General features: G+C 38.5%; 1 protein-coding gene across 4 annotated transcripts in view; it reads left to right on the plus strand.

Annotated features, from left to right (window-relative positions):
• Positions 1–12,646, plus strand: part of LOC101747185 (uncharacterized) — a 61,078-nt gene that overhangs the window by 12,514 nt on the left and 35,918 nt on the right. For 2 of the 4 annotated variants that reach the window (XM_062668816.1, XM_062668817.1), the window contains exon 1: positions 2,688–2,901. The gene's annotated coding sequence lies outside the window, so the exon portion shown is untranslated. Of the gene's footprint in view, positions 1–2,504; positions 2,662–2,687; positions 2,902–12,646 lie in introns of those variants that run through there. The other 2 variants (XM_062668815.1, XM_038011003.2) reach the window with 2 other exon arrangements.

The following is a 12,646-nucleotide window of genomic DNA, read 5'->3' on the forward strand; positions in this document are numbered from 1 at the left end:
TTTATATACATTACTAATTATAATTACTATTTATTATAATATACATTATAATTACTATTTATATACAATACTTGTCTGCTATTCAATTTATTATTTATTATTATATTTAGACGACAAGAAATGTGTTCGAACTAAAATATCATTTTAAGGACAAGAGTGTCTCCGTTAGAAGTCGCTCTGAGTATTTAATAAACGGTTTATGTTTACTGTATTAATAACGGTTTGTGGCTATTAACATGATCGTCATCATAAAGTTATTAATTAGACATCAACTGATAAACATGGAGGAATTACGAAGAGAATAATAACTCTTTTAAACTTTTAGAGAACTATCTTTTATAAATAAGAATTAAGTAAAATTACAAGTAGCTGATGAAATACAGTAAGTAGCAAGTAATAACTCTGCTTAGATTATTAAATAAAAATGCTTTTTCTCTTTGGCTTCAAATAAGTTCGGTGCATTCGTATCTAGCGATGTAACGGTGCTCGAATCCCGCAGGCGGGTACCAATTTTTCTAATGAAATACGTACCTTAACAAATGTTCACGATTGACTTCCACGGAGAAGGAATATATATCAAAGTGTAATAAAAATCAAACCCGCAAAATTATAATTTGCGTAATTACTGGTGGTAGGACCTTTTGTGAGCCCGCACGGGTACGTACCACCACCCTGCCTATTTCTGCCGTGAAGCAATAATGCGTTTCGGTTTGAAGGGTGGGGCAGCCGTTGTAACTATACTGAGACCTTAAAACTTATATCTCAAGGTGGGTGGCGCACCAGTCCAGTAGCCACTTAACACCAGGTGGGCTGTGTGCTCGTCCACCCGTCTAAGCAATAAAAAAAAGTAGCGTATTTATTTTCACTGCACAGAGGATATCTGCAATGAAGAAGTGTGTGGTGTGTGTAAATAGTTGCACGCACGCACACAACTGCAGTCCTGTATCAAGGGAATGCCACAAATCGATCGGATAACCTCCTTTAATAGGTTTTCGCTTTGAGTTCACAAGCTCGAGTGGTTCGTTTTAATTCTATCAACCACTTTTCAGTAAATATTACTGGCGCTTAGTTGTGGGATTGGTTTTCGATATTGGGGTTTCGTTCGTTCGTTTTTCGTTCGAGCGTTTTACCTTTTATAATGAGTTTCATATGAGCTGGATTAGGATTAACGCTCCAAATCGGATAATATTAAAAGCCTGCAATCATTTCGAATCTATCTGCGAACCGAGAACAATAGCAAGGTTCACACGATTAGTGCAAATGTGAAATATAGCATTTCGTATTAAATCCGCATTTTCAATTAGCATAGTCATCGTGATTTAAACTCACAAATTACAGATAAAAAAACTCTTTGGTGCAATAAAAAAAAAAACGATTTCATATGCAGCACCGCTCACCTAGTTGAAAACAACTACAGACTACATATTCTCAACTTTCAGCACGATCTGCCCAATGGAAATTTGAAAAGTTTCACATTATGAAAATATCTCCGAGTTTCATTCACCGAGTTACAAGTTTTAATTTCGTTTACATTTATTACTAACGTTCTCGGGCATCATTTTGAATAAACTTTGTTACGAAAGGAATTAATTATGTTAATAGTTCCTTTATTCTTTTGTCGTCGGTACACACGACGCTAGAGAAACGCGTCAGATTTTATAAGGAAATCAGGATAAAATGAATGTAACTTTTATCACCTATGAATTATTTACGTGCGCGTTACGAGGTACGTGTGGGATTTCGACATGATTATTCCATAAATTATGTTTGTAATAATTCTCAGAATGTATCATGTTTACATTAGCGAAACCCACTCCTTCTAGGAATTTTAGATTCTGACGATATATGTATAAATGCATATAGAAAAAGACTATAACAGAATTGTTTGCTTTCATAAGTAATTAATGTCGGTTGTTTGTTTGTTTATTTTATTATCGGTGAACGCTATTCCAAGTAAATGAAGTTCTAAAACGTCTGAAGTTGTGTTCGCGACGGGAGCGTGAAAATGACGTTTGGTAATTTCATTTTCAATTGCCCCGCATGACTTCTTTTCCATTGTGCACGTTTGCAGACGAGTTGTTTGCGAAGTGCGAGGGTGCGGGCAGGATCCGGGAGCGCAGCCTGCCATCCGGCACGGGCCGGCATCTTCCGGCATTTCCTCGCTCCACAATCTCTTTTCCCCCTGCTTCATTATTCGGGACCCGGCCGGGTCGGAGGGGCTCGGGGCGGGCGCCAGTGTTGCTAGTCAATGCATCGATTTTAGACACATTTCGTGGAAATTTACGTATGAAAACAAAAAATAATTTGGTAATATTTTGTATTTGCTTAAGTGATCGTTTTAGTCCGGAACAGTATTCTAAGCTTTAGTTATGTCAAGTGATATGTTTGTCATATTTTAAATTAGAATATTCTTAAGGTTAAGCTTACAGCTTTTTCAAATTGTAAAACATACAAGCCTAACTAGATAACAGCTACTCATACATTTTTTGTTTATTTAAATATAGGAATTTTGATTGGTGGAATATGGCAACCCCGTGATCGGTGAGGCTGTGACGGTGCGCGCGGTGGCGGCCCGCGTCAGTCCGCGTGTAGCGGCGCGGCGTCTTGCAGTCCGGAGTGCCGCAGCCTCCGGACCCCCCCGCACCCGCCGCCCGCCCTCAGGTACCACGCATGCATCGCACCTATCCGCCCTGTTGCGCACTGCACACGACTGTTTACGTACTACGGCGGCTCTCACTTCACTGCCAACATTCTTTATTTTTGGCGGGCATTTTCCCAAGTCTATCTTTACCTACTCTGTTAATTTTACTTATTTGTATTTCTGTACTGTTTCCGAGGCTTTTCAATGTTATTCGTAAAATAATAAAGTAGTTACGATCGAACGCCTATTGTGTTAAACTGGTAAGTCACCTCTATGAAGTAATAGACGTAGTTAATTATTTAAGTAAGATTTGTGGTCTTTATTCAATTTAATTTTAATTAGAGGAATATTCGTGAAGTAAAAGAATACTTCATGAAAACATTGTCGAGAAGGACGTAACTAATTAAAAATGTATTCACTACTTCGTGTTCTAAGACTCATGATTTACAATTGAAATGGAATTCATTAACTTCGAAACTAAATTAAGAAACATTGCCCGAATCCTCGCTGGAATATTTGAGATATAACAGTTTACCACGAGTCAAAGGCGCGTGTTTTTCATAATTTGCATTCAGTTTCATGAATGTTTTATGTATTTACGCTTTACCAAGAAAAGTCGCGCATATATATATAAACTTACTATTGTAAGTACACAGTGAATTAATCTTGTTATTTGCTTCAAGAAGCTTATGTTTTATTATTTGTTATTTTTATAGGTACAAACTGAATTTAGTTTATCGGTGCTACTTGTGTTGTATGAAATTTGTAAGGGTACACAGGTAATCTTTCAGATTCCAATAATAATTATTTGTAATAGAGTTTGCAAAAGGTGTGTGTAGTATTTTAGATGTAAACAAAGAGAAGCGGGTAGAAATTCCTAGGTTTTTTTCAAAATATTCTTGTCTTCAGTGCTGATTCCCACATCATTATGATATACCTATCGTTTTAAATCTTTTGTTTATCTAAGGCCTTACATTACTCTTGAACATTACTGTCATATTACATTCAAATTTCATGGAACATATTTACGTCAAAGCATTTTCTTGACAGCTTTAAGACAAACAGGATTTAATAGGTATACAATTTTGAGATTAATCACTGTTCCATCTATTAGCTATATTTTAAACTATATTGGAGGTTAATAGCTTATCGTCAAGTGATTTTAGGTTCAATATTAGCTTTTGGGGACATTTAAAGTTTTCTAATGTATCGAGTAAAATATATATTCTAACGCATTTGAAGTTATGTCAAATGCTGGCAAAGCCTAATCTGTATAATTATGTATATAACAAAATAAATAAACAAAATAATATATACAAATATAATATGCTAAGCAATACTCAATTGTACTAGATAGACGGACGAGCTCACGGCTGTGCGGTTTTAAGTTGGTAACAGAGCCGATGGAAATAACGATGTTATTGTCACCGCCGCCCATCTTGACACAAGGGGTCGAAAACTCAATTAAATTGTGTATCACCTATGGCACTTGCCTGTGCTCAAATTCGAATGCATCACTGATTCGTAGTCACATGTGCGAGCTTACCACCTATCCGCCTAACCTTAAGGGGGGGCGGTTTATTCTTTGGAGTACATTTCTCCTCGTTACCCTACCCTGACGAAACACCACATTGACGGTCATCGGCACTACGAAAAATGGATCAGACGGCGGCCATCCAAAGCCCTTCTGGGTCTATATGACTCCACATACATCCCACGGGATATCCCGCACAGACAACTGCCACACGAATTCCACGACTCGCCTTAAGACAAGGGTCACGAAATAAGAAACTAACGTTTTCTTTAGGACAGATCTAAGAAGTTCGTTAACCGTACCGGCGAGTTTACCTTATATGTATTTTCATACCTACCATAAGGATATTGGATCGATGTACAAAAATATTAAGCACATCAAATGTTAAAGGATAGATCTTATGAATATTTAATGGCTGGAATAGTGGGTAGAGTAAAAATAAATGGGTCACACGAACAGGCTCCGTTTCGGGGGAATTCCTCTGCGTATTGGCGTCTACGCTGTAAGGTTTATAGCGGTCATCATAAAGCCTTTTTATTATTATTGAGTGAGAAATGCTATGACTAATGACTCGGGATAGTTAAATTGCGGCTCACGACCGCTATTGGCGTTGGTAGGATACGTCTAGCACGCGAGAAGCGATAAACTTTAAATTTTCGGGTTTGAAATCATCTCTAAATACGCCATATCATCAGGTCTGCTTTGCATATAATTACATAAAAACGTTCCGAAAACAAAAAGTGTATTTGCTAAATAGCATACCAATCGCATAAGATTTTATGTTTCCATAAAACACTTTTAAAATTTCATATCATTTATTCTTTGTTCGAACATAAAGTTTTGTATAAAACAAATTTATAACTTCATAATATTATTATAATTATTCAAAAGTGCTCTGTGAATTATTTATTACTCTGAACCGCAAACTCATGAATGTGATTGTAGACTAAGTTTTATGCTTCAAGTTGATATTGCAAATGTATTTTTACCCCTCAATTGAATTATTGTGTTTCATACAACACATAAAATCAATTCGTGACTGTTGAAACTGGGGAATTATACAATTCAACCGCAGCGTTCGATATAACGTTTGATTATGACAACACACAAGTTCCACAATGCATTAATCAAATAAAACATTTATTTACATTCAGTCTGTATAAACTTTATTTATTTATTGTTTTCATTTTTCATCGCGTACATTAATATTGGTTCGTTTGCAAATTTGTTCGAAGTGTATTTTGGACGTGTGGCGATTTTTCACCAAGCGAGTGAAATTGCTCGGTAGACCGACGGTCCAAATGCTACTGTTGGAAACTTGTATATCTACAAACTTATCTTGAAAAATTCGTAAGCCAGATTTAGGCATTCTTTAAATATCTATATATCCATATATATAAAAATGAATTGCTGTTCGTTAGTCTCGCTAAAACTCGAGAACGGCTGGACCGATTTGGCTAATTTCGGTCTTGAATTATTTGTGGAAGTCCAAAGAAGGTTTAAAAGGTAGATAAGTATGAAAATGCTTGGATTTAAATAAGAATAGCAATTTCGAACGTCGTTTTCAATTTCGTCGGACGGATTCCTTTTGTTTGTTTTAAGTTTATTTTATACAAAAGCTTAGGTCTTTTATTTATCGATTGAGGCACTACGAAGCCTGCCGGGTCAGCTAGTCTTATATATATTCTATGGTGACTATCTCCATAGACGTCAAAACGTTTTTGTTGGTGAATTGGAGAAAGAAACAGACTTTATGCATGCAGTAGAGTCCTCGGACTCCAATCACAAGGAGTTCACGTCGTAATGTCTATTGCCCGTAACCACCTAGCGCCTAGTAAGCTGTGAGCTTGTCCATACAACTAGTGCAAAAACAAGTGAGTTATTTTTTATGTTCGGTAGCTAGGTAGGACTGGTTTCAGGCTTATAACATTTCTAGACAAATTTTCAATGACGAATACGATAAAATCTGTGAATGGACTAATTTTAGAACACCACATTCGCTTAACAAGGAATCAGGTTCCAAAGACTGAATATAAAGACCAACGCTTTGAACTTTTTTTTTTTGTTGCTTTTTTTTTATTTTTTTATTGCCTTTGTAGGCAGACGGGCATACGGCCCACCTGATGGTGAGTGGTTACCGTCGCCCATGGACTTCAGCAATGTCAGGGACAGAGCCAAGCCGCTGCCTACCGCTTAATACTCTCCACAAGCCTCGTTTGAAGAAGGACATGTCATAGCGCTCGGGAAACACCGTGGAGGGGAGCTCATTCCATAGCCGGATGGTACGTGGCAAAAAAGATCTCTGGAAACGCACTGTGGATGATCGCAGTGGCTCCAGGTAGTATGGATGAACTCTACTCCGGTGGCGGGCGGTGCGATGGTAAAAACGAGATGCTGGTATCATCTCGAACAATTCCTCAGAGCACTCCCCATGGAACATACGGTACAAAATACAGAGGGAACCGAAGTCCCTCCGCAGACCCAGAGGCTCCAAACGATTATATGTGTGGACGAGCTCACATCCCACCTGGTGTTAAGTGGTTACTGGAGCCCATAGACATTTACCACGTAAATGCTGCGACCCACCTTGAGACAGGAGTTCTAAGGTCTCAGTATAGTCACAACGGCTACCCCACCCTTCAAACCAAAACGAATTACTGCTTCACGGCAGAAATATGCGGGGTGGTGGTACCTACCCGTGCGGACTCACGAGAGGTCCTACCACCGGTGATTACGCAATAATTTTGCGGGTTTTGATTTTTATTACACGATGTTATTCTTTCACCGTGGAAGTCAATCGTTAACAATTGTTAAGTACGTATTTCATTAGAAAAATTGGTACCCGACTACGGGATCCGAACACCGATGCGTCGCTACATACGAATTCACCGGACGTCTTATCCTTTAGGCCACGACGACTTCGAAATTATTTGAAATTACTTTAAACTTTAATACGTAGTGTATTTACATGTTAGTTTTTTTTAATTACTAGGCGATTTTCTGTTTAACACTAAAGGACGTAACGAAGCGATTTCAGTAAAGCTAAACTTTCTTTAGCTGTAGAAGATAGGGTTGTTGACTAATCGAAAAAGTAGATAGATATGAAAATAACGTTTTTGCTATTTTGTGATTTACATTTTAGTTAGTTGGGATTTTGTTCAATCTTTACGTCTTACGATCACGGTCTTACAGTCCACCTGATAGTAAGCGGCTACTGGAGTCGGAGCGGCTTGACATCACAATGTGAATACTGATTGCTACCTTCAAACGATAGCTTAAAGTCTACGAAGCTTACGTTGTTGTGTGGACCCGGTGGCCACTTAAAACCAAGTGGGCCGTAAGCTCGGCCGCTGATGTAGACAACAAAAAAAACTCGTGTTGTTTAATAACTGTTCAGCGTTTCAAATCAGGATGGATAGCTACCCCACGGTGGTGATAGGCAAAATATTAGTACCTACCTCGGTAATTTAATAATAAATTAAATGTGGGATAAATAGCGATCAATATAGCTATAAATTTGAGCGATTGACATTTGTTAGATAAAAATAAATGCAACCGATTTTTGGTGACGCATAGATAAAGTATTTTCCGAAAATTTTTATACGGATCATTATATTAAGCACTCAGTTTCAATTCATGTTTCAATAGATGAAAAGCGCAGAGTCCGAAACGCTCAATATAATATTTAAATCAAATTAAAAACAAAAAAACAAAATTCCTACATAATATATTTTATTTTATGTATAGCGCTAACAGGAATTGTTATTAGAATAGGTCGATCCTAAATAAGATTCTAATATTAAGATTTATAATCGGCCAAACAGTTGTGATGGTATAAGACCTAACAACCTCATATGCAGGATGCTCGGTTGATACAATATTTTTTAATTAAACGCGCGAACTGATGAATAAATTATAAAGTGTGTCGTATAGTGTCATTTCTCTTGTCTGAACCTGTGCTCGCCCAACTGTCCTGGTGAAACTCGGCCGGTGGCCTCCGGGCCACCAGTAAATCTTGCTTTTTATAAGCAGGTGTCTGCTAAACTAATATCATAGCATTGGCTTTTATCACAATTTTTCCACAAAACAATAATGCTTGGGCAAACCCTGCGCTAAGATTATTTTCTAGATGAGGCTTCAAAGGTATTACGAGTTAGGCAGCGGCTTAGTTTTGTCCCTCGCACTGACGATGTACGTAAAGGTATAAAATAATAACGGTAAATGCTTTCGATCGCGCAGAAGGTCGTCTCCTATCGTTGATTAAAAAATACGATTTGCTGTCTCATGATTGGAGATGGCATCTGAAGGCCTGTGTTGCCGCCTACGGTTACGAATAGGACTATAGTTTTTGTGGGTCTTGAGCGAGTTGCTTTATATCTGTCATATAAAAATTACAGTAAGCTGAGTCGACTATTCAGCTTAAGACAATTTTGTGCTTTAGTTGAGTCTGATTTTAAGCAGCTACCGACGTTTGTAGATGCTGCATCGTAAATTACGTCCCTTGAATAATTAGGTCGAAGTCACTTAGGACGAAGCTATATATACTTGAAACCTGCAATTGCTTCGCATTATAATAGACAAGACGGTGTTACTAACTAGGTGGGTTGACCGCGCGGTCTACCAGTGTCAAAAACAGCAATTGAGTGGTCGTGCAGCCGTGCAATGATTGCACACCAATTCTTTAATTTGTTTCTTCTTCTTCTTCTCAATTGTGTCATTCTTGGTAGATTTGTTGTGATCGTCATGTATTGTTGGTGGCGGGCAGACTTGATGCGTCTCAGGATGTCAAGCCTCCCTCCCTGCTCGAGGGCATTCTACTGCACTAATTTAAAGGACCTCCCATTGTAGTTTTAATTTGGTCGGTCCACCGTATTGGTGACTTCCTACGCGGTCTTTCACCATCCCCCCTTGCATGTGATCAAAATTTTATTTATTTATGATTAGAAAGATCAGCTGTCATATTTTTATACTGTATTTAACTACTAGCTTTTGCTCGCGCCTTCGTCCGCGTGGAATAGTTCATAAATAATGGTTTATTTTAGAATAAATCTGGTTAGCATAAAGAACATTATAGTAAGTCAACCTTAACATATAAACATGCTGTCGCAAACTTTTTGTTAGATTTTTTAAAGGGGAACAATTCTCTCATACATTACTTTAGCGAAACTTTCACCGTTTCCGCAGCGCACGCAGTGGAAGCTCTCAGAAGGGATTAAAACCACGATTTTGAAACATTCTTTACTGGTGCTCCGCTTGCATTGGTCTTAGCGTGATGTTATATAGCCTATAGCATTCCTCAATAAATGAGCTATCTAACACTGAAATAATTTTTCAAATCGAACCAGTAGTTCCTGAGATTAGCGCGTTCAAACAAACAAATTCTTTAGCTTTATAATATTAGTATAGATGAGCAAACTGCTTACCTTGTATTCGATAGTCAGCAAAGCCTATAGGCATCTGAACCTGTACGCTGCTACCAGTCATGAAATGTGAAATGTAGAAATATTTTATGCACATACGCGTGTGCATGGTAAAACCTACCACCCGTTATTGTCTAGTATATGTTCTCAGAGAACATGGCTGCCAAATCTCCGGTATTTCCATTAAGTGACTTTTACAACACCTATAGGGACAGACGGAACAATAATAATTACTGATAGTAATCATCATCATCATAGTCGGTTGCTCTTGGCAGAGCAGTCGTGGTCATGTGGAATTATTGTTTATTAAAGCCCTGACAGATGTTTTCCATAGTTTGCGAAACGAGGCTTGGCGCACGTTCTCGTTAAGTGGTGTTTCAGTAAGGTCTTTCACCTGATCAGTCCAGCGCATGGGGATTCGTCCACGAGATCTCTTACCATTGACCCTACCCTGAACAGCAAGTTTCTCGATAGATTCTGCTGGTCGTCACGATACGTGTCCAAAAAAAATATCGAAGAATCCTGGATTGCACTGTTGACGACAACCTTTGAGAGATATTTTTTAGTTTATGATAGTAATAAGTGGGAAAAAATCACGCACGGTCATCCGGCCTCAAAATTAAGGTTCCCTGTGTTAAGTGTACCAGACACTGGCATACATACTTAAAATTCGAATATAGATAAACACTCTAACGAAGAGTAAAAAACCTGTACATCACACAATTTTTTGTCCGATGTGGGAATCGAACCCACGACCCTCGGCGCTATGGTCTGGGGGGCTAGATACTGTACCACCGAGTCAGTCGAATATTGCTATACTCGTATATTCTAGGCCAACACATCAAACCTAATGCACTTCTCAGTGGGTCGCGATTCCGATCCAGTAGTAGATTCATTCGAGAACTAGCTGCCCTTGAGTTGTTAGATCTCCTCCAGAGGCGCTCGGGTAACTTTTTTTTTAATGCATAGATGGGTGGACGAGCACACAGACCACCTGGTGTTAAGTGGTTACTGGAACCCATCGACATCTACAACGTAAATGCGTCACTCACCTTGAGATATAAGTTCTAAGGTCTTAAATATAGTGACAACGGCTGCCCCACCCTTCAAACCGAAACGCATTACTGCTTCACGGCAGAAATAGGCAGAGTGGTACCTACCCGCGCGGACTCACAAGAGGTCCTACCACCAGTAAATTAGCTGTAAAGCAGCTGTTAGAAAATCCCTTCCCTCCTGGCTGAGCCTTAGTTCGCACATCTGTCCTGGTCATACTGGAAAGGCCTCCGGGCCACCAGTAATTTCCATTCCTAAAAAACACATAAAGCGGTTGCACAAAGGCTTATGTACACAACAATTCGTTGCCAGAACGCTGCCTAAATAAAATTATGTGCCTATCAGAACAAGTTATTGCATGTTTAATTATCCAACGAAGCGTGCTACCTCGTACACAATGAAATATTGTTTAATTAATGGCACAAAAGCAGTATATAGCTCGATCACAAACACGATGCTTAAAACGAGTACAGACAAGCGCCTTCATAGAATAATATGTATAGATTTATGTATAATTAAAAACATTTTTTGTTAGGGCCACGGACGACCGCGAAAACTAAAAAAACCGTCGAAGCGTCGAAGCGTAAATAATATAATGATAAGGTTTAATAAATTTTTTTTATTGCTTAGATGGGTGGACGAGCTCACAGCCCACCTGGTGTTAAGTGATTACTGGAGACCATAGACATCTACAACCTAAATGCGCCACCCACCTTGAAATATAAGTTCTAAGGTCTCAGTACAGTTACAACGGCTACCCCACCCTTCAAACCGAAACGCGTTACTGCTTCACGGCAGAAATAGGCGGGGTGTGGTACCTACCCGTGCGGACTCACAAGAGGTCCTACCACCAGTAAAAAATCTATATGTATGTACATATATTAATCAACTTCATACACAAATGGGAACAGTAGCGTTACTCAGTACCTAAGATAATTTCTCCTTCAAATTCATCCATATGAGTGATCGTAGCATTTACGAGTATTCATATCGCCTATTATCTTTATATTAATATTTGTATTCTCTTCACTGACGCATTTTAAATTACTAAATTAAACTTCCTCTCCTTATCAATGCGTATGGTTTCCAAAACATTCAGAACGATCTACTAGAAAGAAAAAAAAAGTCGATAAAATATTTTGTGATCGAAGTCTAAATAAAAGACATGAATAATTATGATAGTTATGTTATGTTAACATGAATTCATCATTACGACAGTTCCGACGTAAAATCGATATAAGAAAGATTAAACTGTAATTTGTCAAGTTTGTAAAATAAGTATTGTGTGGACAAACTTTATGTACGTCGTCCGTTATCTGTCTTTGCTGCTAATTTATCGTTTTTAGATAATTACTTTTAGTAAACCCAGAAGAAATGAACGATGTAATGATATTATTGTATCAATGGTACAAATGGTACCCTTTGCCTTATCCAACGCCGCCAGGTTTACGTTAAATCGCTTCTCGTGGCCGCCTACTTTTCAGAATTAGCTCAAGAGGAAGTCAGTCGGCCTAGACATGGATCCGACTGATCTACTGACACTTTTATTAGAGGCTTACTGCACTAAGAGCAGGCCTGTATACGGAATACCGACCCTGGTAACTGTAGTTTCTAGCCGGATGCATTCGTGAAGAAGCCGTCCATGTTAGATTTCCTTCCGAAGCGCCGATGGGGTAGCTGTTAGCGAATCCAATCCCTCCTGGTTGAGCACATGCTCATCCACCTCTTCTGGTAAATCTGAAACGGCTAGCAGCAATGACTGCATCGCACAAAAAGATTATTTTTGTCTTGTACGAAATGTTCTATGGGAGTACTGTGAAAAATTTTCTCAGCTTATTCAGTCGACCCAGCGACGGAAACAGAGTATGTTTCTATAATCTGTGCGTCTGCTTTTTTTTTATTATTTCAAAAATATGCAATGCAAAAGGATTATATATTTTTGAAGTGAAACTTCTTTATCGGCGTTGGAAAAAAATTTACCGTCACATTTTTCGGTTA

This window comes from Bombyx mori, chromosome 5 (assembly GCF_030269925.1).
Source record: "Bombyx mori chromosome 5, ASM3026992v2".
NCBI lineage: Eukaryota > Metazoa > Arthropoda > Insecta > Lepidoptera > Bombycidae > Bombyx > Bombyx mori.